We start from the raw sequence: 27993 nt of genomic DNA, 5'->3' as shown, positions 1-27993 counted from the left end.
CGCTTCGGAGCCACCTTGGAGATCCAGCCACAGGGTGTAATGGGGAAACAAGAAAATATCTGTATGTTTGTTGTTTTTTGTCCAATTTGGATGACATTTTCCAAGCTGGTAGACTCTGTAGAGAGGATATAGCCTGCCACGTTTCAAGAAGATTGGTGCAGGGGTTTGGGAGGAACGGCACCCCAAATTCTAGAAAGCAAAAGTCATGGCACGTCTAGGCATTACAACATAGCGGGGTGAAAACTGCAGGGCTGGTAGCTCTTACTGAGGCCACAAAGCTGCCAAGTTCCAAGGAGATCGGTGCAGGGGTTTGGGGGGAACTGCCCCTCAAGCTGTGGACAAGCAAAACTGGTGCCATGGGTGCTTGTGGGACTGACTGTGTCTGGCTTGGGGCGGAGAGGGGAGACACTGCTGCAGGCCTGGCTGCTGAGCTGCTGTGTTACCAGGTACCAATCAATCACTCATGATTCACTTAGGGACCAGCTTAATACACAGGACCTAGCTACCACATAATGACTTAATGAGCATCAATTAGCACCTACAAAAGCAGGCTAAGGAGAGGAAAGAATCAATACAGACAATCAACTGCCCCAAGACAGACAAAGTCTTGGCACCAGTTTTGTCTGTCAGCAGCTAGAGGTGCAGGGCCCCAAACTCCCCTGCACGGATCTCCTCTACAGCTGGCAGGTGTCGTGGCCTCAGCAGGGGCCACCATCCCTGCAGCTGTCACCCTGCTGTGCCTGAACACACACAGTGTCACCAATGGCACGAGTTTTGCTTGTCCGCAGCTTGAGGTGCATTTCCCCCCAAACCTCTGCACTGATCTCCTTGAAACCTGGCAAGCTTTGTAGCCTCAATAAGAGCTACCATCCCTGTGGTTTTGACCCCCCTGTGTTGTAACACACAGCCGTGACAGGAACTTTGCTTTCAGGCATTTGGGATACAGTTCCCCCCAAACCCTTATACCAATTTCCTTGAAACTTGGCCTCAGTAAGAGCTACCAGCCCTGCAGTTTTCACCCTCCTGTAGTGTGACATGCAGCCGTGACATTAATTTGGCTTTCAAGAATTTGGGCTACAGTTCCTCCCAAACCCCTACACTGATATTCTTGAAACTTGGCAGGTTTCATTCTCTCAACAGAAGCACCATCCTTGCAAGTTTCATCCAAATCGGACAAGGAACAACAAAGTTATAGATGTTTAATTGATTCCCCATTACACCCTATGGCCAGATCTCCGAGGCAGCTCCAAAGCTTCCGAGCTGCTTCGGGCGGATCGAGGCAGAAACCTGGTCTGGAGTTCCAGATTGGATCACGGCCATTCAAAGCAACCGGATTGGATCGCTGCCGACTTGCACAGGCCTAGTAAGCAACCTACATTAGTGGGAGACCAGCTTATGGGTTACTTAGACAAACTGAGACATGGCTGGATGGGCTGTATCCCAGAGTACTGAAGGAACTGACTGAGATGATTTCAAAGCCATTGACTATGATGATTACAGGGTTGAATAAGCACAGGCATACATGAATGATACGAATTAACAATATTTTATTTGTGGAGCTGTGGATGAGCCTCTGCTGTTAACTTGCTTAACTGAAGGACTGTCTTTCAGTTCCCAGTTGTTCTCAGCCTCATTAGTTAGGGAGCATCTTTAAATTACAAGTGTTATCACTGTATTACTTATCATCTTTCAGAACTCACAGAGGTGAGGCAAGGCCCTGTATGATTGGAAAAGGGCAGATGTCTCTCTTTAAAAATCTGTGAGTTTATGAGAGCTATAGGAATCTTTCCACTGTTTGTAGTGATCTTAGGGTCAGGCATTTAATTAGCTGCTGAGGAAGGCATGTATTTACAGGATTTCTAGAAACTCGGAAGAAAATAGGTACACACCATGTTAATGGTCTTAAACATATGCAATCTTATTTGTTGAATTAGCTGATTTTATACAATTAATATGTTTGTTATCCAACTTGTCTAAAACAGCACTGTCTCTAGCAATTGTTGTTCACCTTAGGATAGAAAAAAATAGCCTGAAGTCATAGATTCATTTTAAAAGGGTGAAAAAACAGGGAAGCAATAACAGGGGAAAAAAGGAGAATTTATCGCTTTCCAATTTTTTTCTTTGCCTCAACATTTCTTGTATAGGCAGCATATGATTAACCATAACATTGTTAAGACATATCTTTTTAGTCTAAAATACTTGTCTGACCCAGCATTTTGAGATGTCTGCAATCTTACCTTTTGACCTTTCAGTCACCCTGCTAATAGGATTTCTATAAGCCAGCATAGCAATAGACTTGGTAGCTCAACAGATTTGTCCTTAGGCTTTCATCTCTGGATCCTAGTTCAAATTCAGTCATGACCAAATATACAATAATCCTTCTGTGGCCACACTCATCTCAAAAGTGAGTATGGACTATGCTATCTGCTATAACCCAACTGGAAGCCAACCTCCCTCTGTTCATTGTTGCTAAATTGAGAGATTTTATTATTATTATTATTATTATTAAAGGGATATTAGAGAAGCTATATGATATACTTGTCTTTTTTTTTTTTTCATTGTCCATATGGATGCCAACTAGAGCTGGCAAGGAAGCAAATTTTTACTTTTGCTGGAAATCCAATGATTTCTGCTCCTCCTCTCTCCCCCCCTACCCCTAATTTCCCTCTTTCCCACACGCTGGAGGCATGGTAGAAAAGGTGGGTGTAATCCGTTTAGCAAAATGAGTGCCTGGCATCACCCTAAATGCTCTGCTGGTATAGTAAAATAACAATGCTAAGCCAGTATATGTCCTTGGGTGTTTAGATTCCACCTTCCCCAGGATAGAGTCTGTGCCTTCATTTGTACTTCGGAAGGTCACTATTAGGAGCGGCTGTGATCTCAATTAATATTGTATTAACAATAATAACTCTGGTATTTCTATGAGCTCACTTCCACTAAATGCACTTTTCAGCTAATTGTTGTTATCCTGGCCTGCTTCTGTATCTCCTGCAGTTTTTTAAGTAGGAAATCTACATTCATTGCATATAGTGTTTTTATTTATTCCCTACTGTTAAACAGCAAGTTCAGAACATGTTGGGTGATCTGGTAGTGCCCAAAATGAATTAAGAAGAGCATAGCATTCTTCACAGGCAGAAAGGACCACAAAATCTCATGGTCTGCTCTTAGGGAATGCTGCAGTTCAGCCATATGTGCCTGTCATTCACTGAGGCTTTGTTTTAATGCGCACTCTTCTCTGGGACAAGCACTGTATTCAAAAAGTACTTTAGTATCTTATTCACATAAATAATAGTGATAATAGTGGCAGTTCTCCCTGAAGACTTAAACCCATTAGGAACTAACCTGCCTGGGGTTGTCAGCTGTCTCACTTAGGGCACCTATACATGAGCAGTGAGGCTGCTCCGATGTACTGTAATTAAGGCATGTCAAAGCAGACTCAATTAATCGAGCTTGCTGGAACATGATAATTACTGCAATTCAGCAGCCTCCAGCATCTCGTGTATTAGTGACCCCACACTTCAAAATGGCGGTGGGGTACTTCATTTAAAGTTTTTTAAACAAATGTCTCCAACAATTTATAGCATGGGGGAGTGGATACACAAAACGATCCAGGTGATTTAGTTAGAGCAGCTTTTGGATCCACTGTAATTAACACCCCCTCCCCCTACCTCCTGGATCAGGTGTATAAACACCCTTAGATAAGGGGCCTAAACTAAAGCCCCTGGAAGTCACTGAAAAGAAATCTATATACTTCTGTTTTGCATTACTTCACACTACCCTTCTCAAGGCTGCAGAGGTACCAGACAGAATCTATCAAGGAAGACTCTTAAGTCTCTAGGTCAAGGTTTAAGTGACTTTCCAAAATTTCATAGGGAATTGCTGCACAGCCAGGAAGTAAAGCTAGTTTCCCTGAATCCCAGGTGAGAATCCTTTCTCTTTCTCTATTTTCTAATTTTCTAGAGACTTAAAATATATAAATAAAGCTAATTAATAAATGGTGTTAATTTAGCCATTTTTATCAGCAGATTCTCCTATTTAAAAAAAAAGAAAATTAAACATATAAGATGAATCTAGACAAACTCTCCCTTCTATTTCACTTTAGTTGATGTCACATACTGAACAGGAAACATTAGCATCTTTGATAGTGTCCAGCTTTATACCTAAAAATTACCCACAGTGAAAAGAATATAGATTGTAGAAGTATAGAAACAATAGGTATGTTGTTTTTCCTTGAGTAATTAAGCATATGCCGAGAAACGTGCTATGCTGTTCCTATTCACAGAAATGACACAGTACCTGGAGCACATCAATGAAGATTCTTTGTCCGACTCCCTTCTGTTGGTTCTGTCATTCCACTCTTCTATTTCTTTCCTTGTTCCACTCTCTAAAGCTAGTAGCTTTTGTGTATGGAGGAAGTAATTTTAATAAAAGAATATGAAATAATTTTACTTTTACTACCCGCTAATGCAAATTTTCTAATTATTGTATAATAAATCACTGGCAGCTAAGTTATGTAAGTGGTATTACACACTTAAAACTGTTTCATAGCTAACTAGAGAAATGTCTCGTATGTAAACAAAACTTTAGAAAAAATATTTATGCTTCTGGTGGATTATATTTCACGTATCTGATAAAGAGAGATCTCTGACATTCTGGGGGGCAGCTACATTTCTTTCTATGAGCAGATATCTTTTTTCTCCCCTCAAACTCATTTAATCCTCTATTTTTTCCCCAATTTCTTATACATGTAGGGTATTCCAATCAAATAATAATTCTCAAATGATTTTACATATTGCATGAGTTGAACAATATTTTCCCATAACTTAGATTGATGTTATTTCATTGTTCACTCTGTTAGAATAGTAACAGTTATATCTGATGGCAATATCCCTATATTGATAGTTATGACATTAGAATTCTGGAGCCATCTCTCCTACATGCTTGCTTGCTTTTTTTTTTCCAGTTTGTTTTTACCATAGCTCATAATGTTTTATAGAAATTTTCCTTTCTGTTTCTCTGGGAATAGAAATCCTTACTTTTTAGAAGGGCTCAGGCCTGACTGCCCTTTCTAGCTGGCACATTTGTTATTTTTACACAGGTCTAGTTATCTTGAAACAAACATGCCCCCTTCTAGATATTCCTCTTTCTGAGTCTCTGAAACCCAGTGATAACAGAAGATTCCTATTCCCATTGACTACATTTAGATCAACCCTACCAACATTGCAAGCATATGGAGGGCTTAAACCTCTCACAAATAGAGTGCTTGACCTAAGTTAGTTCACCTGAGGAGGTGCATGAACTTAGATTGAGATTGGAATAATCTGATCAAAGAAAGGGTTAACCTGATTGCACATGTTCCCAGCACAGCCTCTGGGCTGGGAAAGCATGGAAGCTTTCTCCAGCCCCAGGGCTCCATTATTTCTGGCCCATCAACACTGACTGGGCTATTTTTAGCTCCCCTCCCTACAGGCCTGCCAGCTACCCATACCACCAAACCATTAGCATCCCTTTCCCCTGACCCTCCCCATGCCTTAAGTTACTTACATTTGTTCTCCCACATAGCTGCTGGGAGTAGCAAGCACTCACAAGTACTGCTCCAGGTCTACATTTAGGCAGCTTAAAGTAAGATCAGGTATGGTGAATGATTGTACAGACTATTGGGAAGCCTTTGATTTGACCCAAAGTTCCTCCTGTATTTTAATTCAGTCTGAGTTGATTGTTTTCTATACAGGTTCAGATGGGTGAACTTTTAAAATCAGAAAATCCTCAACTCATAGCTTTACACACTGAGCCTACTTCTGCTGCATTTTCTCATTCTTTTTTTCAGTAGGTACCTTCATTTGCCACTGCCTTGGACTTTAGACTTCTCATAGTCATTTATACTTGTGCAAGGTAGGTAGAAATTATCACTGTCACAGCCAAGTTCAAACTTCTGATGAAGGAGCATTTTACATCCACTTTGCAGTGGTGGAAAGCATTGGAAAGTCATGATGGCACCATTAATCGTATGGCAGCTTCTGTGTCTCTTTCTGTCTGCTCCATCAGAAAACCAGGAAAAATTTCCAAATTATGTTAGAAGATCCTAATATTAAAAGACGAATGATATTCTACTTATGTTAATGAAGTAGAAAAGGTCCAAAAAGTATTTCCCTTACCATTTATTCTCTCTGAAGTAACCCTTAGAACAGGATATGCAAACTCTGGCATGCATGCATGCTAGAGTGTGGCACGCAAAGTCATTTTGCTTGGCATGCGTGGCTTAGGAAAGGAGAAGAGGTTGCATTGTAGCAACAAGGATTGGGTCCCCCATGGCTCTCCTACCTTCTGCAACAAGTCAAGTTTTGTGGGTGTTTTTGGCACTCTACCCAAAAATTTTGCCAACCCCTGCCTTAGAGAATTAAGTGCAAAATTAAGTCCAGGCTTGAGAGACAATGGGCACATCTACATGAGATGCTAAATGCACAGTAGCCTAATAATACTGCACAGTAGTGTGTCACAGCAGAAACAGTGCTAATACACTACTGCAGGATGTCATTAGGCTACTGTACAGTAGCATCAGTATGCCAGCACTACTGCACAGTTATTATTTACTACTTGGTTATACAAGTACTAAACTTAATGTGCTGTAACTATGGTGTATTAATGGATGTGTGCCCAGTAAGCAGTTTCTGCACAGTGTTGAAACCTTTAATGGTTTTTCAATCCCTGGCAAAGAAGCTGAGTAGAGTTGGCATATTGTTGTAGGTGTGATGGTCCAGGGAATATGAGAGAAACAAAGTATTATTTTTATCTTTTATTGAACCAATCACATGGCTGGGTAATATCTTCAGAACTGGGCTGAGCAGGGCACCTTTCAAGCATGAAACTTGCTTGGAACAGACACTGTATCCAATATCATTGCAGCTCTGACTGTCTCTGTCTCTTTCTCCTGCGCAACAGCTTCAGGTTGAGACTGATGTGAAGAAGGGCATTCTATGCCCAAAAGCATGTCGTATGTCTCTCTCAAATATACAACCGACCAACTAAAAGCTATTTGGAAAAAAAAAATCATAGACTGTTTCATGCAGCTTCATGTAAGTTGAGGACCAGTAGCATTCTATGCTAGCTCTGTAAATAACATACAATCATCATTAGGGCTGTGCAAAACAGCTGTGTCTTAATTCAGTTTCAGAGGACACAGATTCATTTCAGTGTTTTGGATCATTGTCCTGTTTAATTTTGGCCAGATCTCCTCCGAATCTGTTTTGAACAGTCTGCAAGCTTCATACAGCCCTACTGTCCAGGTGAGTGGGGCTGGGGGCAGCAGGACCCCAGTGGGGAGCAGGACAGGGCTGTGGATGGCTTGTCTCAGCAGGGGAGGGCTGCTGCCCTCTCTGCACAGGCAAGGAAATACCCACGCAGATCTCTGATCCCTGTCATGCCAGGTCGTGGGGCAGGAAAGCAGTGCAGAGCAGTGAGCAAGCCTGATGGTCCCTGCCATGTGACTCAGCTCCACAGTGAACAAAGATCTGCACTGGGGGTTTCCTCACCACTGCTGCCTGCCCCACTCTGCCCCAGTAATGCGGGGCTGCACAGGGTGGGCAGTGACAGTAAGGAGCCCCCCAGCATGGATCTCTGCACCCTGCAGAGCCAGGTCACGCAGGAGGGCAGTACTGGTCCCGACCATGCAACCTGGCTCTGCAGGGGGCAAAGATATAGGGCTGCACAGGGCAGGTAGCAGCAGTGAGGAGACCCTCAGTGCAGATCTCTGCTCCCTGCGGTCAGTGCGGAGTGGGCAGCGGCAGTCAGGAGACCCCTGGCATGGATCTCTTCTCCCTGCGGAGCTGAGTTGCTCAGCAGGGCAGCAGTGTACAGCTGTTTCCTTGCAAGGCTGGCTCCAAAACTCCAAAATTTTCTGAAACATTCTTTTAAAAATTTCAGATAAGTTGTTGCATTTTGAAGATGTTTCGGAGCCATCTGTTTTGTTTCAGATGTGGTGTTTTGGACACTGAAACTGCTCAAAACACCTCTGAAACAATGACTGCTGAAATTTTGCACTGTCCTAATGACCATGTTCTGATGAGTGTTTAGGGTTTTGTGACTTGTAGGCAGCAGAAAGGGTCAGCTCTCTTGGTGTATAAGTCATTGCATACAGCATGACAGAGAAGTCATTCTGGTGCTGGTCAAGAAATCGTGATTTGTGCACATGTCTCTTTTTAATAGGCAAAAAAGATTGACAAGACTGCAGTATGACAATACCTGGTGGCTATTCCAGTCATGTCCCATGCTTGCAGGGTGCCCTAGTCAGAGGAGGGTGTCTCAGGAGAATTGGGATTGGTTTGGGGATTATTAAGCAGAGGAAAAGAAAAGGACATGAATGAATAAATAATCTCTGCTACCTTTCTCTGGGGATATGAATCAAATGCTCATTGTATAATTTGATTTTGATATTCAAATCTAATGAGAAATAATCACATTTACATGAATTTCCCCCTGATTTTTCATTTCTCATAAATATGCTTTACTGGGTTTTGTCACTGTATGTTTTGCTATACTCTGCTCTTTATTATTGACTTGATAGTTCAGGACTTAATTTAGTGTACCAATTACATTTTAAAATGAAACAATATCCTATTTATATTCTCAGATTGTTGGCAGAGTTTTAACTGATGAGACTGATGGATATTTTTTTCTTAAGTACATTCAGAGAAAAGCTAATTTCTTCAACTTTGTTATGTATTACATATCCCCCATAAAATTAGTTGAAGATCCTGTTAGCACAGGAAACTCATTTAAATGGATGTTTTCTCTTTATTTATTTAGTACTCTGAACCTATCCAGAGGTTTTAAAAAAATACAGGAATTGCAACATGTACATTACATTCCTGGACTGAGCAATGTGTGTCCTAGAAATATTGTCAGTGATATTAGTAACATTTCTATGAAAAGCCTTCTGTCCAGATAATTTTCTTACTTGTGGAATGAAAAATTATTTTATTTTGGAATCCATCACTGCACAGATATTTAAAGGACGAGACATTATCCCATTGGGAAAAGAAATTTTTTACTGCTGTCCTTTCATAATGCAAAAATCTAAAGGCAGTGCTAGCAGAGACCTTTCTAAGGCTGGGACCCAGGAGGTCAAACCTCAAATGAAAATTTAAGTATGGCCAGTTTAATCAGTTATTGTACATTATGGAATGGGAGAGAACACCCTGTACCAACTCAATTGCTGGGAATATATTATTAAAACCCTAATACAAACTGTATTAGGAAAAAAAGCCCACCTAACTCCTATTCCCACCAAGGCGCCAGGCTTTGTTCCAACTCGAATACAAAATACGACCCAAATATGAAATTTCAGAACTAGAAATTATCCAGAGACTGGATTGTGTTAAGTATGGTCTCAACAGATATTATGAATTCTTATTGTATTATCTGGACTAGCTTTTATAATCCCTATGTCTCTCAATGGGGTAACTGCTTTGTTTATCTCCATTGATCCTTTTAACAAACTTTTGCCTCTCATGTCAGTGCCCCCCCCACCACCACTTTCCTTCCCCTTTCCTTATCCTTTGTATTTGAATGACCTTGTTCTTTTCTATTTAGTACTTCTCTCTGCAAATACATTCTTGGCATTTGCTGAAATAGGGTACATCCTCTCTAAACAGATTAGTCTGTAAGGTGTCACCATGCCTTCTTCCTGTAATAAAAGATGTTATGATTATTGTACTATTCTTGTGAATCAAAAATCTCCAATTAATACTGAGACTCCAAGATGTTCAATATTATATATGGATAGAAGAAATCTTGTTTCGGACATCTTAAACATATAGTGATGTGCTATATTGTTGTACAGCACAATATGGTAACATAGTGATCACACGGGTCTACAGGTGATTGCCAGCTACACTTCCATCTTGGTGCACTCCCAATGCAGCGGCAAAATCTAATCATGCACTATGCACAACTGAGTAACTGCCTAGACTGTGCCGTGTTTTAGCCTCCAAGAGGAAGTACCAAACCATGGCACTGTAGCAGTGTTGCTGTTGGCAATGTGTAGACGCACCCTCTGTCATGTAGCATGTAGTATGTAGTATGTAACCTGAGGCAGTTAGGAAAGTTACCTGCTGCTTTCATGGAGACCCACACCTGCCTGCTCTTATTGCCATCAGCTCTGAGTAACTGATTATTTTCTCTAGCCTCTTTCACAAGAGAACTGAATTCTGGGCTCTGTGGAAAGGAAAGGGGTGCTTTGAGGTGACTGGCTGGAAGTGGAGCAGCCAGATCCAGTATGCAGGAGTGAGCCGATGCATGGGAGAGTACCTGTGTACCAACCCTTCACCTGGGATCTAGCCTGCAGACTAGGCCTGTGTTATTTGTCTGCTGCACATGACCAAAACATTGAGCACCACTGTTTTAAATCATTTCTATTCTGGGACCTCATCCTCCCCTTCCTCACTGCAGAATCCTTCCACCTGTAGAGCTAGAATACATTCAGGTCCCCCTCCCATTTACGAATAGGGAAAGCCAGGGTATTGGCAGCCTCCACATTTCTAAGTCCTAGTATGCTCCTTGGAGGGACGTGTTATTCTTGGTTTGATCAGTAAACTATAATAGCCCCTTACTGATGAGTCGTGTCTAGGTTTGCATTTTCTCACTGTCTCCCATAGTAACATATGAAAAGAGATAAAGTGTGTATATTTTTTACTTCTCTTGCATGTTAGAAATGACACTGCTTGGTGCCTGTTTTGTAATTTTAATTTAAAGAAATAGCTTTTCTTGCCTCCATTCTGTCTAAAGTTGTTTAAGACAATCATTTCAGCTCCATTTCAAACTCTTTGTATTATCAGTTTAGGTCCTGGTTCTGGAAACTAGTCTGTTAGCTGACAGTTGCATTTGCTTTGATCCAAGTGAGGCTCTTTGTGGCTATAGATGTTCACCTTTATGGCTTTTTTTGTAGGATTGAGGCCCGTGTTGCCAGCTTTATTGTGAGGCTGTGATAATGAGGGCTGAATGAATGCTAAAGTACAGATTATTTGACTTGTAAGGGAATTTTCTTCAACTGTGTTCACACTCATTCTCTATTTGCTTTAGATCAATATTCTAACAAATGACTTTGCTGGCAGGAATATTCAGTGAAACAGCCAATTTTAAGAAAAAGATTGCAAGAATATTCACAGAAAGCAAATCTTTCATTCACAGTTACATGTATTCAAATCAGAAACCTGATCCTAGGAGTTACTTACCTAGGGTACGTGCACCTGTTTGCCACATGCAATATATGATCACATGGCTTATTTAAAGCCAAGTAATCATAGATCAGAAGCAGCTTGTGCACACGCTTGCCAGTGCAGGAAACCACGCCAGGATCCCAATCAAAGGAACTCTGGATGAGGGGAGGGGTGGGTAGGATTGGACTGGGGTGGGGTGAGAGGGGGTTGACTAGTGGGGAGGAGAGGTTGCTGGGATCAGGAGGGTTGGCAGGTCTATGGAGGGGTAAGGGAAGACTGGTAGGTCTGTCTGGGGGTTGGAATGCTGGGAGCTAAAAATAACCCAGTCAGTTTGGGCTGGGGTGGGGTGGAGGGTAGGAAGAGCACAGTCCTGAGGCTGCGGCGACCATCTGGGTTTTTTCCAGCCCTGGGGATGCAATCCTAACATGTACATACATTTTCTAGATCTGACTAATTTGTTCCTGTTCTCATTTAGCTTACATGGGGAGGTGAACTAAGTTAGATTGGCCCAGACATTTTTTTTTTTGCCTTTTTAACTTCCCCAAATGTTTCAACAGATTGGGACTTAGATTGACTTAGATTAGCCTAACCCTACTTAAGTTGATCTAAATATAACATCTGCACCTAAGTAGACACAAAGTTGCAGTATAAACCTATGTTTCCTGTCAAAAAGGCTCATGTTTGAATATCAAATGTCTCCCATGGACTGTGTTAATACGCTATAGATCAAGACTTAATGGCAGAAATTATTCAGCAGATACATGTGAATAACCATCTGGCTAAAATTGCCATCTATTTCATGGCAATTTGAGAAAAGGGGGGAAATTTCTTAAATAAATTGGTATTTACTTTATTGTTAATCATTGAATCAGAACATTAAGGATAGAAGGGACCTCAGAAGGTCAACTCATCAAACACTACACTCGAAGCATGACCATCCCCAACTATATCATCCCAGCCAAGGTTTTATCTATCTGGGTCTTAAAAACCTCCAAGGATGGAGACTGAACAACCCCTCCAGGTAACCTCCTCCAGCGCTTTACTATTCTCCCAGTGAGAGAGTTTTTTCCTAATATCTAACCTAAACTTCCCTTGCTGCAACCTGAGACTATTGCTCCCTGTTCTGTCACATAATGCAATAATGTGTTTGAAAACATTGGAATATAGAAAGCAGATTCAATACTGAACATAATTTTCTGCTTTCAATATATGAAACAAAATATTGAATTGGCAGATATAGACAGTGCAATTCAGTTATTTTTAGAGAAGTTTCTGTCCCTATTTTACTACATTTTCATCAGAATGTGACACTAAGGCTAAATACAGATGCCTCAAAAAGCCTGAGATGGAATAGATCTAACTTATGTGCTTTTCTCCAAGTGGCCTAGGTTAGATTGATAGTGAACAGTATACACATTTGCCCTTTGTGCAGGGGGCACATAGGCTGCCTTTACTAACCAAGACTAGCAGGTTGGGAGTGCTTCTGCATGCCTCCCAGCAAGGCCTGCAGACTCTCTGGGCTGCCGGGGACTGCCAAGAGCAGCTGAGCACTCAGACCACCTCTGATTGGCTTCCAGACACAGGGAACCATGCCCCCAGCACCATGTCACATCACCGTGGACCCTCCCCCATGCCCAGTCCTAGGCTTACAGAAGAGCCCCAGAGCGACCACCTTTCATCATGAATTACATGTGCCTCTGTCCCAGTTGCCTGCACCCTGGCATGGCATCCTACTACCCATGCCCAAGCATGGAGATGTAGGAACTATGGCATGTCCTTCTTGTTCCCCTGTGTAACTCTTGCCAGAGGCTGCAGGACGTCATGCGCACCACCTGGACATGATGCAGAAGCAGATCACCATGGCACATGACTTCATGCCCTTGAGCCAGCACCTGGCCATCCTGCACTGGACCACCCACTGCACTCTGTGCCCACCAAGCATCTTGGACTTAGCCACCAGCTTTCACATGGCCAATGAAGACAAGGCCACCCAGGATACCATGGATGCTGGGGTGCTTTGGCACCACCTCCAGACCATTGAGCACTGGTCCCAGGCCTGCACTACCAGCATCAACTGGTGAAAGTAGATCATCCTGGGCATTTGGGATGAAACAGTGGGTCCAGACCTTCTACATGCATAAGGACATCTTCATGTACATCATCATCCAGCTGGCCCCCCACATCACATGCTAGGGCATCTGCATGCAGCCAGCCTTCATAGAAGCAGATGGCTCTGTCATGAAGCTGGCCACCCCCAGCAGTTATCACTATGTCTCCAGCCAGTTCAATGTGGTCAAGACCATTGCTAGAGAGGCTGTCAGGGAGGTGTCTGGACATCTAAGCTATCCTGGCCAACCACTTCATCTAGCTCATCAACCCATAGGAAGTGGTCAGGTGGGCTTCCCCAACTGTGTGGGGGCCATGGACTGTACCCACATCCCCATCCTCTGCTCAGCTCAAGCTCATTGTTCATACAGCAACAGCAAGGGCTACTCCTTCATCATCTGGCAGGGCCAAGCACCAGGGCTACTTCACCCACATCTTCACTGGTTGGGCAGGCAGCACCCATGATGACTGTCTTCCACACAACTCCCTGCTTTCCAGTCCTATGCTCCCAGGGTCCCTGATTTCATCATCAGTGATGTCATCATCCCCACCCCTTTCATCATAGGGAACCCACCTACCCCTTCATGCCCTGGCTGATGAAGCCCTATGTGGGGCAGCTGGCTTGGTGGAAGGAGCCCTACAACTACTGCCTAAGTAGGTGTAGCATGACAGCGGAATGCAACTTTGTCCACCTCAAGGTGCATTAGTGGGCTTTTACAGCATGCTTCAAGTGAACGACGAGAACTCAATGCAACTCATCATCACTTAATTTGTCCTCCACAACATCTGCAAGACTAGAGGAACTCTTCTGTGAAGCCTGGGAAGAAAAGGCATAGTGCACAAAGCAGTCATGGCAGCTTGAGCATACGTAGCATAAGGATGGGGGAGAGTGTGAATCTGCTGCTGGGGTTGCTGATCTTCACCTCACACAGTGGCCGATAGTCCAGATCTGCAAAGCCCTAACTGACTAATTCCTTACTCTTGAGGACTGGGAGTCCTCCCCAGATTAACAGAGCTGAAGGGCTTTGAGTGCTTATGCCCCAGCACAAGGCCCTGGGCTCCTTTGGCCCTGCATCCTGTGCAGCACTGTATGAATGCCAAAGAACAGCACAACTCAGGCTGCCCAAATACTGTTGTCCTTCCCCTGTCTTCACCAGGGTGCAGGGGAATGGGGCATGAGATGTGCCTTAGTTTAAAAAATGTTGCACTTCCAAACTTTTCATGTGTTTAATATCAAAAACCTGTTGAACGTTGCCTATGTCTTAGCTTGATCTCTCTTCCCAATTAGCACAAATCAGCCAAACTTTGGAAGGGACAGAGGTGGGGAAGGTTTGAGAAAGAGGCAAAAGAACCTGGAAAGGGCAATTAGGATGGGGAGGGGGTTGGGGTCAGGGGGAGTGCCACAGGGCTGAACTCAAGAAACACAAAAACTTGGAGGGGAGGTATGGGGTAGGGGCAGACCCACTGTCCAACTGAGAGGGCTGCAGGGAGGGAAGGGAGGTGGCTGCTGGGGTGAGGTCAGGGAAACTGTGGGGCAGGAGGCATCACCACAGTAGGGGCCATGGAATCCTGGCTTTCCCTCATAGGATCCCCATCCCTTCAGCCCCTGCCCCCAGGACGTAGGCTTCCCCTTGAGGGATCCCAGCCCTGTGACCTTTGGCCATACCTGGGGGCTCACTCAGCAGGACCAAGCACAGGGGCTGCTTATCCCCACCAAGGCTGTACTGCTCCCCAAAGTGGGTCCCAAACCAGAAGGGAGGATGTGGGGAGTGGAAGAGCTCCTCCCCTAGACTTCCTGGCTGGTGGGTGGACAAGCCGGGTCCAGCAGTCTCTGGTGCCAGATGCATTCCAAGCAACAGCCTGGGTGGGTGGGCTGTTCTCTTCTACTAGTTCTGAGTACTCCTGTGCCACTTTAAGACTATTCTGAAACTACTTGGGGGCACCTTCATACACAGGGTCTCTGCCAGGGCTGGAGGGAAGCAGGTCAGCTCTGGGAGGGACAGTGTTCTTGATGACCCTGCTATTGGGTCCCAGGCAGCCTTGTCCCACTCCCCTCACCCAGAATACCATAGTGTTTACACTATATATTTGTTAAGTAAGAAAGGAAATATTTTAAATGTAAACATTTGAAGGGAGAGCAAGAATTTCCCAAGGCCAGGGAGGGGGTGGGGCTGGCACCTCAGTTGACAAGAAAAGTAGAGAAGGTGAGGGGAAGGGGCAACTGGTCTGCCTAGTGTTGAAAGACAAAAACCTGTTGAGCACTTAGTGGGGCCCTGCTCTCTGAACAGTTCAAGTGGAACAATTCACACTTCCTCTATGCCCCTCCATCCCTGCACTGCTCCCCTCATCCAACCCTTTCTGGGCTTCTCAGCCACAACTGCCTGAGAGAGGGATGTGACTTTAGGGATGACCTGTAGCAGCTGCAGGCCACCCCTGCTTCCCCATACTTCCTCTGGCCCCGCCCCTAGAGGCTTCTCATTATTCCCAGGGCCTGCATCCTCATTATGGCCACGTGCAGTGGGTGTGGATTGTACATTCCCAGGCTGCACAGAATCCTTGATTTGGGTGTAACTTGCCAACAGTAGTGTGTGGGGGGGGGAAGGGAATAGTCATAGGTCATTCAGGTTATGCTTCTACAACAGCTGCTGTCCAGGTTGTGGGGGGCTGGGAGGCCCTCTGTGCGTCTGGGAGGTAGGCAGAAAAATGTTGGAGGAGTAGGTCTAGAACACCCATGGCAACAGTGTAGGGATTGGGGTCCTGGGGCCCACAGAGTCAGCAATGGTCTGCAGAGTTGAGGACCAGGGTGGGAAGGGTTCCCACAAGGTTTAGGGCAAGGGCCCTGACTCCAGGTCCTATGTCCCAATTTACGTGGCATCAGAGCTTTTCCCCCATTCCTGCATGATGTGCTCCCTGCTCTTGGCCACACCTGAGAAGATGTCATGGGACCTCAGGTTCAGCTCCATGTGCATCTCAGCTCCCACAACCTGTGATGATTTAGGGGGCGGATGGAAGGAGAGAAGGAAGGTTGGAAGGGTGGATGGATAGAGGAGGATGCAGGAAGGTGTGGGTCCTGGTGCATGGCTCTCCTTCTCACTGCAGCTGGGTGCACGCCCTGTCACAGCATGACCAGGGCTTCACTGGTCAGGCCACTTCACAGCCTCAATCTTTCCATGGGCTTCTAGCAGATACCTTGTGATTCTGGAAATGCCCTATGCCCTGGCCTGGAAATGTCCAGTGTCCCCAACCTACAACATGGAGGCAGCTGCCTTGATGTTTTGCTCTCTGCCGTCCCCAACCAACCAGAAGTGAGCTGCTTGCACCAGCTGGATGGGGGAGGGGGAGGAAGCACAAGCCAAGTGCTAGCATACCTCCCTGCAAGGGAGTGTTGGCAAGACACCAAAAAGAAGGCTGGGATGCTGAAGGATAGTGAACTAATTTAGTAGCTTGGTAGTGAAGTTCAATTCACCAGTCTAACCTAGATCGATTAGATTTGACTACATCACATCAAGTCTTTCTTAGATCGGGCTCCCCATTTTTACACCAGTCTATGTGTACTGAACTTCTGTTCTGTCATGGGTGTAGATTGATTTCCAGTAACTTAGACCGGTAAAAGTGTCATGTCTGTACCTGGCCCAAAAGAACAGGATATGATATTATGCACACTTAAAAATATTTACATTTGAAATTTGACCATCATAATAATATCTACCTTGTTCAGTATTGTACTTTATTGTCTGCAAATTTAGTAAAAATGAAATAGTGCAACTTGAACCATGTAACTGATAACAAAACAGGATTTTTGGTTTGGGTTAAAAAATTGTGTGGAGGTCAGAGCTTTCCTGTATCACTCATTTTAGAATTTTGGTGAAAAAAAACAGTATCTGGACATATGCATCTAGTTTTTCTTTTGAACATTTTCTGGTTCCTGTCCAACTTTCCTCTTTATCTCCTACATACCAGCTTCCAGGTATCTGTCTCCTGACAGTAGAGATGTTTAGAGGATTAGTGTCTTGATTGGCAGGTTGGCTAACATTACAGTTCTGTTCATATGGAGCTTTTCTTCATGTTCTAAAAAACTACCACAGAAAGGTTTAAAATAATCCTGTTTTCCCTTGTTGTCAAACTACACAAGCATCCATAATTTTAGAATATAACCTGGGCTGGAATAGCTTTTATTTCAGACCTCAGAGTAATTGGAAACACATAGGAAATAATAACTTCCTTTCTACTCATTTAATAACTTGAAGGGATATGTAATTCACAGAGACAAATGGCAGACAACTTAGCATTATGTGCTGTATCTTTCAGATAAATGTGTAAAATAACTGCCCATATTTAATTTTTTTAAAAAGCGCAAAGAAGGTACCTACACCACTAACTCACCTATTACCTGGTAGGCATGTACAGCCAGTACCATACCATAGGGTGGTGCCAGCAGTGGACAAGCACCAGGCACTAGGGCTGTACAAAACAGCACCATTTCATTTCAACTTCTGTTTCATCATTTTGAAGGGACAGTGCTTCATTTCACTGTTTTTAAGCACTGTTCTGTTTCATTTCGTCTAAACTGTTTCACTGTTTAGACTCTGTTTTGACATATTTTGATGTTTTGTCCATAAGCTATAATGAGGAATCACGAAAATGCCTATAACTTTGTCATTTCTTGCCTGATTTGGATGAAATTTGAAGAGATGATAGTCCCTTCTGAGGGCATGAAATCTGCTAAGGTTCAAGGAGATAGGTTTAGGGTTTTTTGTGAAACTGCACCTCAAACTGTTCAAAGCAAAACTAGTATCACTTGCTGGCAGTGGCAGCCTGCTGTCATCCCACATGCAGATCCAGGGTCCTGCTCCCCCCCTGAGGAGTCTGGCACAGCCTTCCTGGGGAGCTCAGGCCCTGGATTTGTGTGTGGGATAACAGCAGGCTGTCACTGCTAGCTGGGGCCAGTGTTAGCACTGGGTTCTTCCAGGTGCTCAGCACAGACTTCTCTGGGCAGACTTGGGTGCTGGCACTGGCCCCAGGTGGCAGTGGCAGCATGCTGTCATCTGCATGCTCTGTATCCGGTGAGTGTAGAGCTTTAAAAAAAAAAAATAAAAAGCTCTGCACTCACCAGAGCTGGCACCGGCAATTGGGGTCTCTGAGGGCTTGTGGCAGAGTCCACCCCATGTACCGTGGGGCAATGGGTGGCAGCAGGGATCACATCCACCCCCCCCCACCTGACACCCATGCAGGAGCTGCACCATCACATGAGTGCGGTGTGGCTCAGCAGGGCGCCGCATGTTGTCCCAGAGCTGGGGTGGCTCCATGTGTCAGCTGGAACTCCTGGTTCATTCCCCAGCTCTGATCATTCCCCCAGCTCTTCTCAGGGTGGGTGTGACTTCTGGATCTCCATGGGCTTTCAGCAGGCTGCTGCTGCCAGATGGGGAAATAGTCCAGAACCACCACCATCCCCAGCTGGCAACAGCAGCCTGTTGTCATCCCGCATCATCCAGGGGCCCATGCCCCCTGGGAAGACCTGGGGGAAGCAATCAAAGTCTGGAGGAAAGATCAGGGAGCTGGGGAATTGAACTGGAAACTGGAGGAATGTTCAGGGACCTGAACTCCCCCAGCTTCCTGTTCAAGTCCCCAGCCCCTGGTTCAGTTCTCCAGCTCCTGGGTCAAATCCCCAGCCCCCAGTTCAATTCCCTAGTTCTCGGTTTGATTCCCCAGCCCCTGGTTGCATTCCCTAGCTCCCTATTCAATTTCCCAGCCCTCAGTTCAATTCCCCAACTCTTCCCAGAGAGTGTGGGCCCCTGGTTCTGCATGCTGGATTTAAGCAGGCTGCTGCTGCAGGCTGGGGCCAGTGGCAGTGTCAAGCAGCTGCTGCTGGCCCCAGCCTGCAGCAGCAGCCTACTAAAACCCAACATGCAGACTGGGGGCCGTGTCCCTTGGGAAGAGCTGGGGAAATGATCAGAGAGCTGGGGGAAGTGATCAGAGAGTAGAGAATCCAACCAGGAGCTAGCTGTCAATATCGGAGTAGTCCTTCCCTCCTCTTCCCCTTCTCTCTCCTTAGTTTCTATTTAACTCCAAGCAAGCAAGCAAGCTTTGAAATTTGGAATGTCTTGAAACTTGAAACATTTCAAGTGCCCTCATTTCATTTCAAAGCTGTTTCAAGGCCTTTTGTTTCATTTTGATTTCACTGTTTTGAGTTCAGAACAAGTTGAAACAGCTTCAAAACGAAACACTTGTCGAAATTTTGCACAACCCTACCAGGGAATCTCACACTGCTGACTTGGGAATTCAATAAAAAGTGGCTGCTGCTAGTATCCATGAAATCTCAGTTGTGATCACTGTGGCAACCAGATATTGCTTGTGTCCCTGTTCGTGATTCAATCCTGCCTCTGCTGTTTATGGTTATGGTTATAAAATATGGATATAATTGATTAATGTGGCTAAACTTATTCATACATCCTAATATCAAAAATGTTTTAAACTAGGAATCAGTGGGTTCATCTATGTGATACAATGTGCAGAAGAGTAATTCTACTGTGCATTAGCAAGGCAGGCAAAACCCATGCTAATGCGCTAATGTAATACACAGTTTAGTCTAATGTGTATTAATGTCACTAAAAAAGTTAATCTGTGCTAATGTGCAGTAGTGCCAATTACAGCAGATTAAATTAGTACCTGTCATTGTAGGTATTAAGCTTAATGTGCTGTAATGACCATGTGGACATGCCCACTACTATGTAATATACCTTATGTATTATACATATAAGTCCAAGATAGAGTTGTGTTTGATATATATATATATATGCAGTGATCATGAGAAATCATGCTTTGTGATGATCAGTTTTATCCAAAGTATTTTTTTCCCTATAATGAGGGAACTAAGTTTCCTTGTGGAGACTTGAGTGTTGAAATTTCCTAGTTTGAAGTTATGTTCATGGTTTGTTTCCTATAAGTGGTTTGTTACTCTTAGGCTTTGAGAACCTGACTTTGAGAGTTGCAGCATTTCTGCAGGTTTGACCACCTCTTTTCTAAGTGCAAGTGAACAATGTAAGTAAGATTCACAGCGTGATATCAGTACTGAATTAGGATAGGATCTTAGGGATCTGAGAGTCAATGGGAAACTAGTTGATGAACATATCAGCCTAAATGGTTAAACTGAGCTCTTCTATGCTACATGTGCAAGTATCCCTAATCCTGTTATCTGATTTCAGCAGAGATTAAACCAACTTCCATGACATTAGGCTATGGATGAATTAGTCCCACAAATATTTTTTCCCCCATTGGTATTATGCTTAGTATGAGTAGGTACTGACTGGATGGATAGCTTCTCTGTCACAAAACAATTAGGAATATCAAAAGATTTCAGAATGTTTGGAAATACAGTGTATATAACAAGTACATTCAGGGTGCAGGCAGAAGTACAGCTCCTCACTGTAACTCAGGGTACTTTGCAGGAAGCGTTCTGAGTTATAATGATCCCTCGGACCAAAAAGATTCCTTGGACCAAAAAATCCCCCTCTTGGTTCCAGGGGAGGGGAATGTAGCTGCTGGCTGTGAGCTGTAGCCAGTTTCTCCTAGCAACAGCCCCTCCTCCCTGCAAGGCTGCAAACTTTTCTGAATGGGAGGGAGGAAAGGCAGCAGAGGGAACTCCTTCTAAAAGTTCCTCAGGCAGTACTGAAGGGTGGAGTGGGTGAATTGGACACCCCCCTCCACATGAGGGGGGCTCCAGTACACCCATCCTACCCTCCAACAGTGGCTGAAAACCCCCAGACTGAACTTCCTCCACTCCCTTTCCCCCTTCCCATTCTGAAAACAGTGACAGGATGGGAGGCAGTGCAGACAGAAGTTACAGAAGATGCTCTGTTTTGAAACGTCACTGATCAACCATTTTTGAAGCTCCCTGCAGCCATGCATTTGTGTTTGGTCATGGCTATAAACTGCTTTCTGTGGCCAGGTTGGTGGAAAATTGTCACTTCTGTCTGTGCCCTCAGTGTGAAAGAAGACACAGGGGGGCATACAAGAGAAAGCATAACAGGGTATAGTGGGTTCACAGCATGAGACCTGAATAAAAGGAGTGGGCAGGAGTTACATTTTAGAAATTATCAAAGGCTTCGACAAAGTTTTTTAATTCATTTGGGAGGCAATAGGAAGACTGTGGAGGGTAGGAATATGATGTTAATATGGCTATATTCTCAGGAATTTGGACTAGCAAAGGGCTCTTTTATTGAATGTGTGAAGCTACTCATATGCAAATCTGTGGAACATCTGGTATTAAATGTTGAATGTTAACAGTTGTAAATCATGTTATTTAGTCAAAGCTAAATTGGGAAGTTTCCATACCTGCTGGCAAGCAGGAACATATCACTTTGAATGGACAGGCTGCAGGACATACTTTAACTCTGTTCCTCACTGTCCCTACTTCTCCTCTCCCCATTTCTGATCACAGAGGATCATATATTTTACCTCAGTTGCCATAAGAAATGTAAGCAGTTCAATGATTCATGTCTTGCTGCAACTTGTCTGTTGGTTTGTAGTGGTACTATCACCAGAAAAGGCTGAAATGGCTTTCAAGATCTCATGTTCCTAGCCACATCAGTAGTCAAATACAGAATGAAAACACCGAATGATCTACTTTTCCCTGTCATCTCCTAATGTTTTCTTTGACCCCACTTAAAAGAGGGAGTTACTTTGAGCTATTTGAGGTATTCTGTAGGATGTAAAGATAGATTTTCAAATCAAAATTCTTAAAGTCAATAGCAAGTATATGAGACACAGATCTTAATTAGCCATGCCCTAACACTGCTTTTATATGAAAGAGTATTATGAGAAATACTATTGAAAAGATTTCATTCATAAGATATAGTATTCTGTCTAGAATATTTTTAAAGCTTTTGTTGTAGTGTTTTTAGGATCAAAGCTGTATATCTCATGGGAAGCGAGTTTATGTGAGAAAATGTGACAAATGCAACTGAACAGCCAGTAAATTAGACTGTAAACACTTTCATCCACAAGAGGCATGCATCTAGATCAGAATTCCAAATGTGAACGAGATGTTTCCAAGCCGTGTACGTGTTCCTGAAATTGGTAGAGCAGTGTTGGAACTGGGAGATGCATCCATCCAAAAAGCAAAAAATGGCTGAAAATTCTAATGCACACTTTGTGGATTATTATTATTTAGAACCCCCCCCCCATATTATTTTATTGTCACCATTTAAAAATAATCAGAACTTAATTTTTTCATTTAGAACTCTGAAACCTTAAAATTAAAGATGAGTGGAAAATGTCTCTCTCCAGTCAAGGTCTATTAGAAGTCATAAAATAATTTTCTTCAAACTTTTCCATAGAGATATTTGACTACTTTCCCATAGTAAAACAAGTGAAACCTTCTTAGGGCCAACATCTGTCTTTTTGTTTATATGGTATATATTTATCAGCCGATGACCTTTTGAGTTACTATGTGACTGAGAGTAGAATTTGGACTAAAGTTTTTGTGACTGTTTTAGTTTGTAAAATGATCATCTAATAATGAAGCCAGGTCAAGTGTCACTTCAGGCATGGTAACTTGTGGGTAAAATTAATGGGGGGGTTTCTAGTCTTATTCAACCAAATCTTAAGATGTGAATAATTTGAATGACCCTCATGAAAAAAAAAATGCCACCTTTACTTAGCAAACTTTAAAAGAATTGCAACTTTAACCAGCTCCCTAAAGGGATAATCTATTTCTCAATAACTTAATAAGATCTAGTTTGGGGGCTAGAGGGGGAGGCATTTCTGGTTGGAGACAGAAAATTAGTTGAAATGTTGCAATAGTACAAAGTATTCCCTTGATAATTTTGCTAATTAAATTGTTATGGAAAAATTGCAAAGTGATGTGAGCCCCAAGGGAAAGCTTATTGCTTTTTCTGAAGTATTTCTTCCAGAAGTCAAAACTTTGCACACTTATAAAACAGTGTTGCATGAAGTCCAGAGTCAGATTTGGTAAATGGTTTTGAAGTGGCATCAAATAATTGATCAGCAACTATAACTGTGATTATAGAACAAAATCAGAGCTGAATTGTAGCAAATAATTGCAAAAATAATTAAAGTTACAAATCTTCTTGGTAGCAATGTGAAACAATTCTTTTTGTTGCCCCACAGGGATGGGGCTGTTAGCTTTGATTGGGATTAACACCTGGAGGTGCAGCAGAAAAGGTGTAGGTTGAAGTAATAATGACATAGTCTACCTTTTTGAACAGAGTCCCAACTGATGTGTTACATATAAGAATAAATTTTAAGCTCATTTAAAACCTTATTTCCATTTCAAAAAATGTAATTTATTATAAAGCCTTTAATGATATTTAAAAGTAGTTAGTTAACAAAAACCCTAGGTATTAAATTTAGTCCTGTTGATATGTTTCATACTCTTATTTAAGCATGTTCATGTCTACTTTAAGAATAGTAAGAGTCCATTGTACATTCCTCAGCTAAAATTAGATATGATCAACTGATTTCAAGGGGAGAAAAAGTACTTCCATTAAGGATATTTTGATTGTGTAATAATTCCATGGTGCTAATGGTATAAAGTTCTTGTACCAAGTTCTTGGCAGTTGTGATGTACTAAATAGAAGTCTGCACACAAATAATAATCACTCTATACTGAACCTTTCTGGAGGTGTGATATTTAAGAATTGCTTATAGTGGGTCATATCCTGCTTCTACTAAAGTTAACAGAAATGTTGTCATTGATGTAAATGGGATGTTTAACATTCAGAAGGCTATGGTCCTCTATCAACAACCTCTTAATGAGTAGTCCCCAGCTCTGATAATTCAGATTTATGGTGAGATGCTGGAGAACATTGAGTATTTCTCATACCTCAGAAGCCCTGTTTTGCAGAAGGCTAACATAGATGAAGAAATCCAACATCACCCCAAATGTGCAAGTTCAGCTTTTGGACACCTGAGGGTGTTTGAAGATCATGACATCATATTCAAAACCAAGCTCAAGTCTAAGCAAGCAGTTGTGATTCCTGCCTTACTGTATCGAACTGGGATGTGGACAACGTAAAGGAAACACCTCAAGTTGCTACAGAAGTACCATCAACATTACCTGTGGAAGATCCTTTGAATCCAGTGAAAAGATAAACCCACGGACATTAGCATCTTCTCACAATCAAAGATGACAAGCATCAAGGTGATGATCATCTGACCTCAACTGTGCTGGGCCAGCAACATCATCTGGATATCCAAATCCAGGCTCCTGAAGCAAGTTTTATTGTCCCAGCTCAGTCAAGCCATGTGCTCAAGAGGAGGGCAGAGAAGGCACTTCAAGGCCATCCTCAAGGCCAACTTGAAAAAATGCAACATTGACATCAAAGTGTGGAAGACTGTTGCCCAGAACAACCCCTAAAGCTGCAAGGATCTCAGTACTTTGAAACCCCATGATGACAATGGGAGATGGAAAAACAGTAGTGGCAGAAACAACATGTTGTGGACCACATCAAGAAACCAGAGCCACCCACCTGCATGTAGCGCTGCAGTAGAACCTGTAAATCCCAGATTGGCCTTGTCATCCATCTTCAGACCCACAGATAAAGCAATCACTTTCTCAAATCATTCTCAACTACTAGGGATCACCAACGATGTGGCACTGATGTGAATGGAAGTACAAGTAAGCTTGCTATTCATGTCTATTAATATGTTAACTTATTTGATACTAGAGTATCCTGTGTGACCTGCTCACAAATGCACAAGTAAGATTCATAGTGCATACTCCAAATTTCTCATTAAATAGAAATTAAAAGATCACAAGCACAGGTCACTATTGTGTATTCTAGGGGTGTCCAACTTTGGCAGGGCCAGAGGCTGCACACAGTGCTGATATACAGCACCTAGGCCACACAGTGCAGGGGTACTTCCTTCTCCCACCCTCCCCAAGTTACCTACCCCTGTCTATATAACACAAGAGCACTATTCTAAATGTGCCGCACCCACTATGACTGCATTACCTCTTGAACTAAAAGAAGCCTAGTTGCATTACCGGTGCACTGTGAGTACACCATTAAGTTGTATCTGAGGCCCACAACTGCTCTGCTTCTGATTCAGTCACTAGCATGCACCTTTTCTCAGCATTGTTCTGACTTGCTCTGGACAGATGCCCTCAGTAAGCGGCCTTTTCAAGGGAGATGCTATTTTTGATTGACCAGTGTCACAGCCACCTCTATCAGAAATGTTACCTGTTTGCTTGCCAGCCATATACAGATAGCATCTGTAATGACACCAGAATGGAATTTTCAGAATCACAGATGTGACTTTCAGGAGGATGTATCAAAATGTTAAATCTAAGACTTGTAAAAGCCTATCTGCAATTTTCAATTTTGTCATTTTGATTATAGAACATTTTTAAATTACCAGTTGGGCTAAGGTTTGGTGAGCACAAAGCAACTTTAAAGCTCATCTTTGGGCTGCCCTGAGGCTGCTGCTCTGAGCAGGTTTCAACTCTTCTTATAGCAGCTGCAAAAGGTTCCCATATAGATGAAAACTCAAGGAGTAATGTAAGATGATACTGCCCTAAAATATGAAGCAGTAAAAAGATATTAGAATCATTAATGCATAAAAAATCTACAATGCAAAAATCTTATAGCAGAGAGACTATGAAACAAACAAGGATTATTATGCAGAAAGAAAAAGGGAGAAGCTTAATAGAACTACTGGACATTGATGCCTAGGGATTTATGATCCTTGTTTTCTGAGAAACTGATGGGCTTCAGCACCTCGTGTGAGTGATTTTGTGTATGTGTCTCCCTCGTATCTCTTCAAGCTGTTTCTTATGGGGCAACACAATCTGAGGCCTTATCCTGACACTCTCCTTATCCATTTGCAAACCATGTAATTAATAAAACCTGTTTGCATTCATCTGATACAACTGTTGTTCTGATCATTTGTGCAGAAATGTTCATGTTCATGTTTCACTAGAGTATTAAAGAAATCTGCCCTCTAGCTGTTCTGTAGAAGTCTTCAACAGGAGACCTCAAAGCCCTCAGTATCATTATGAGTATCTTTATCCCCACTGTGCAGGTGGATTAGAAGCACAGCTTGTTGCCTGCTATAACAAGGTCATCCAAAGGTAGAACCAAAGTAGAACCCAAGTCTCATGAATTACAGCAAATCTATATCCACAAGGCCACCCTACCTCCTTAATTGCATTTTTTAGTAAATGTAAATTAATGCTTGCCGGGAAGATGGGGAGAGGCACATAATGCTACTGGGAAATGCTGAGGACAATGGAGACTTAAAATAGAGTCCACTGAAAACATCATGCTAAACCCTACCCCCTCTTTTTTTGACACACTATTTTTCTATGGTGGTTGCAGAAGACGAATACATTTAGCAGAAGGTATATTTTTATACAGAAAACATGTCTGAAGTTTAGATACGGGAATATTTTGATTCTAGAACAGGTTTCACTTGCCAGCAGGTAGGCATCAGTAAAGCATCTTGTATATAATAATTATCCCTCCATAATAGAATAATGCTAATAATGATAGACAACATTTTTGATTCTCAGTTTAGTTCTGATAATGTTAAAGGTCCCAATTAAACACCTGCTGAAGATGAAGGAAAAACACACTACTGTTTTCATTCTTGTGTTTCTGGTTCTGATCAGTTATATCCCAAAATAGCTGCATACATTTTAAACAGAAATGCATCTATTTAATCTATCTTAGCACCTAAATGGTTAAATTGCCCCTTTTGGATCTCGGAACAATATCAGTCATCTTATGTCAAGGAAAAAATGATGTCTAATCTTTGACAGAAATGAATTACTTTATATGGGACAGCTACATTTTGTCTGATACTTGTTGTCAGCTTTCACTGGGAGATGAGGAACTAAGAAATAGATTTCATCAAGCTCTGAGATGGGAGGAAATGAAATCTTAGCAAAGAAAACAAGTTATGCCTCTAAAATGAATTGTACAAGCAAGAAGATCTATCAGGTGAAAAGTGAATGTTAAAATCATTTGCCAAAAGATGACTTTAAGAAATGTTGAGGAGATAGGAGAGGGCAGAGAGCCTGGGTATGACTAGCTTATCAAATGCTTCCTTAAAACATCTAGAAATTTTTAAATTGCCTCTAAATATTCTCTGATCTTACATTTTTATGAAACTGAAGTGAACTACCTTTTTACTTTTTCATAAGACCTGTAATGTAAAGTTAATCACTATGTTGTAATATGCCTTGCTCTTGTATGCAATTTCTCTTCCGATAAGTTCATCGTCAAAAAAGAGACTGCTATCTGTCTCCTGTATCAGTAAGAAATAAAAACCTTCAGATTTGTTAAAGGTTGGGGACTAATGGCTTGGGCGATGGTAATGGCTTATAGAAAATTTTGCTCTCCTTTGCCAGTTGAAATTTTGCTTCTAGTGGATTGCAGTTAGAAATGTGGAGAGATGGGGTCCTAGTTTGATTCAGATAAGCACCAAAAGTTCAGATTCGTACCTGAAACCTGCAAAAATATGAGACCATTACATTTCAATCATTGCATCTTCTGATTTTAGTCTCAAGAATTTATGGTGCTTCCCTTTCCTATTCCAGTCTAATCCAGGAGCCATATTCAATATTCTTTTAAAACCAGTTTGAAGCCTGGTATCATAAGTGACCAAGGATGCTAATTATGAGGTCAGCTCTTTATTTCTCTGATTGTTT

The 27993-nt window shown here is 42.6% G+C and overlaps 2 long non-coding RNA genes across 2 annotated transcripts in view; one reads left to right on the top strand and one right to left on the bottom strand.

Moving 5' to 3' along the window:
* LOC109309964 overlaps window positions 1-27993 on the top strand; it is a 127426-nt gene that overhangs the window by 70649 nt on the left and 28784 nt on the right. The window lies entirely within an intron of this gene.
* On the bottom strand, window positions 12146-26055 carry LOC109309965. Its single transcript, XR_002101101.1, has 3 exons — window positions 26044-26055; window positions 20959-20960; window positions 12146-12304 (listed from the first exon to the last, which is right to left on the bottom strand). It is a non-coding gene; the product is annotated as an uncharacterized LOC109309965 (long non-coding RNA).

The sequence above is a fragment of the Crocodylus porosus genome, unplaced genomic scaffold, assembly GCF_001723895.1.
Source record: "Crocodylus porosus isolate Cpor-Errol unplaced genomic scaffold, CroPor_comp1, whole genome shotgun sequence".
Lineage (NCBI taxonomy): Eukaryota > Metazoa > Chordata > Crocodylia > Crocodylidae > Crocodylus > Crocodylus porosus.
Note: the sequence above shows the minus strand (reverse complement) of the source record. Positions and strands in the feature narration are given on the sequence as shown.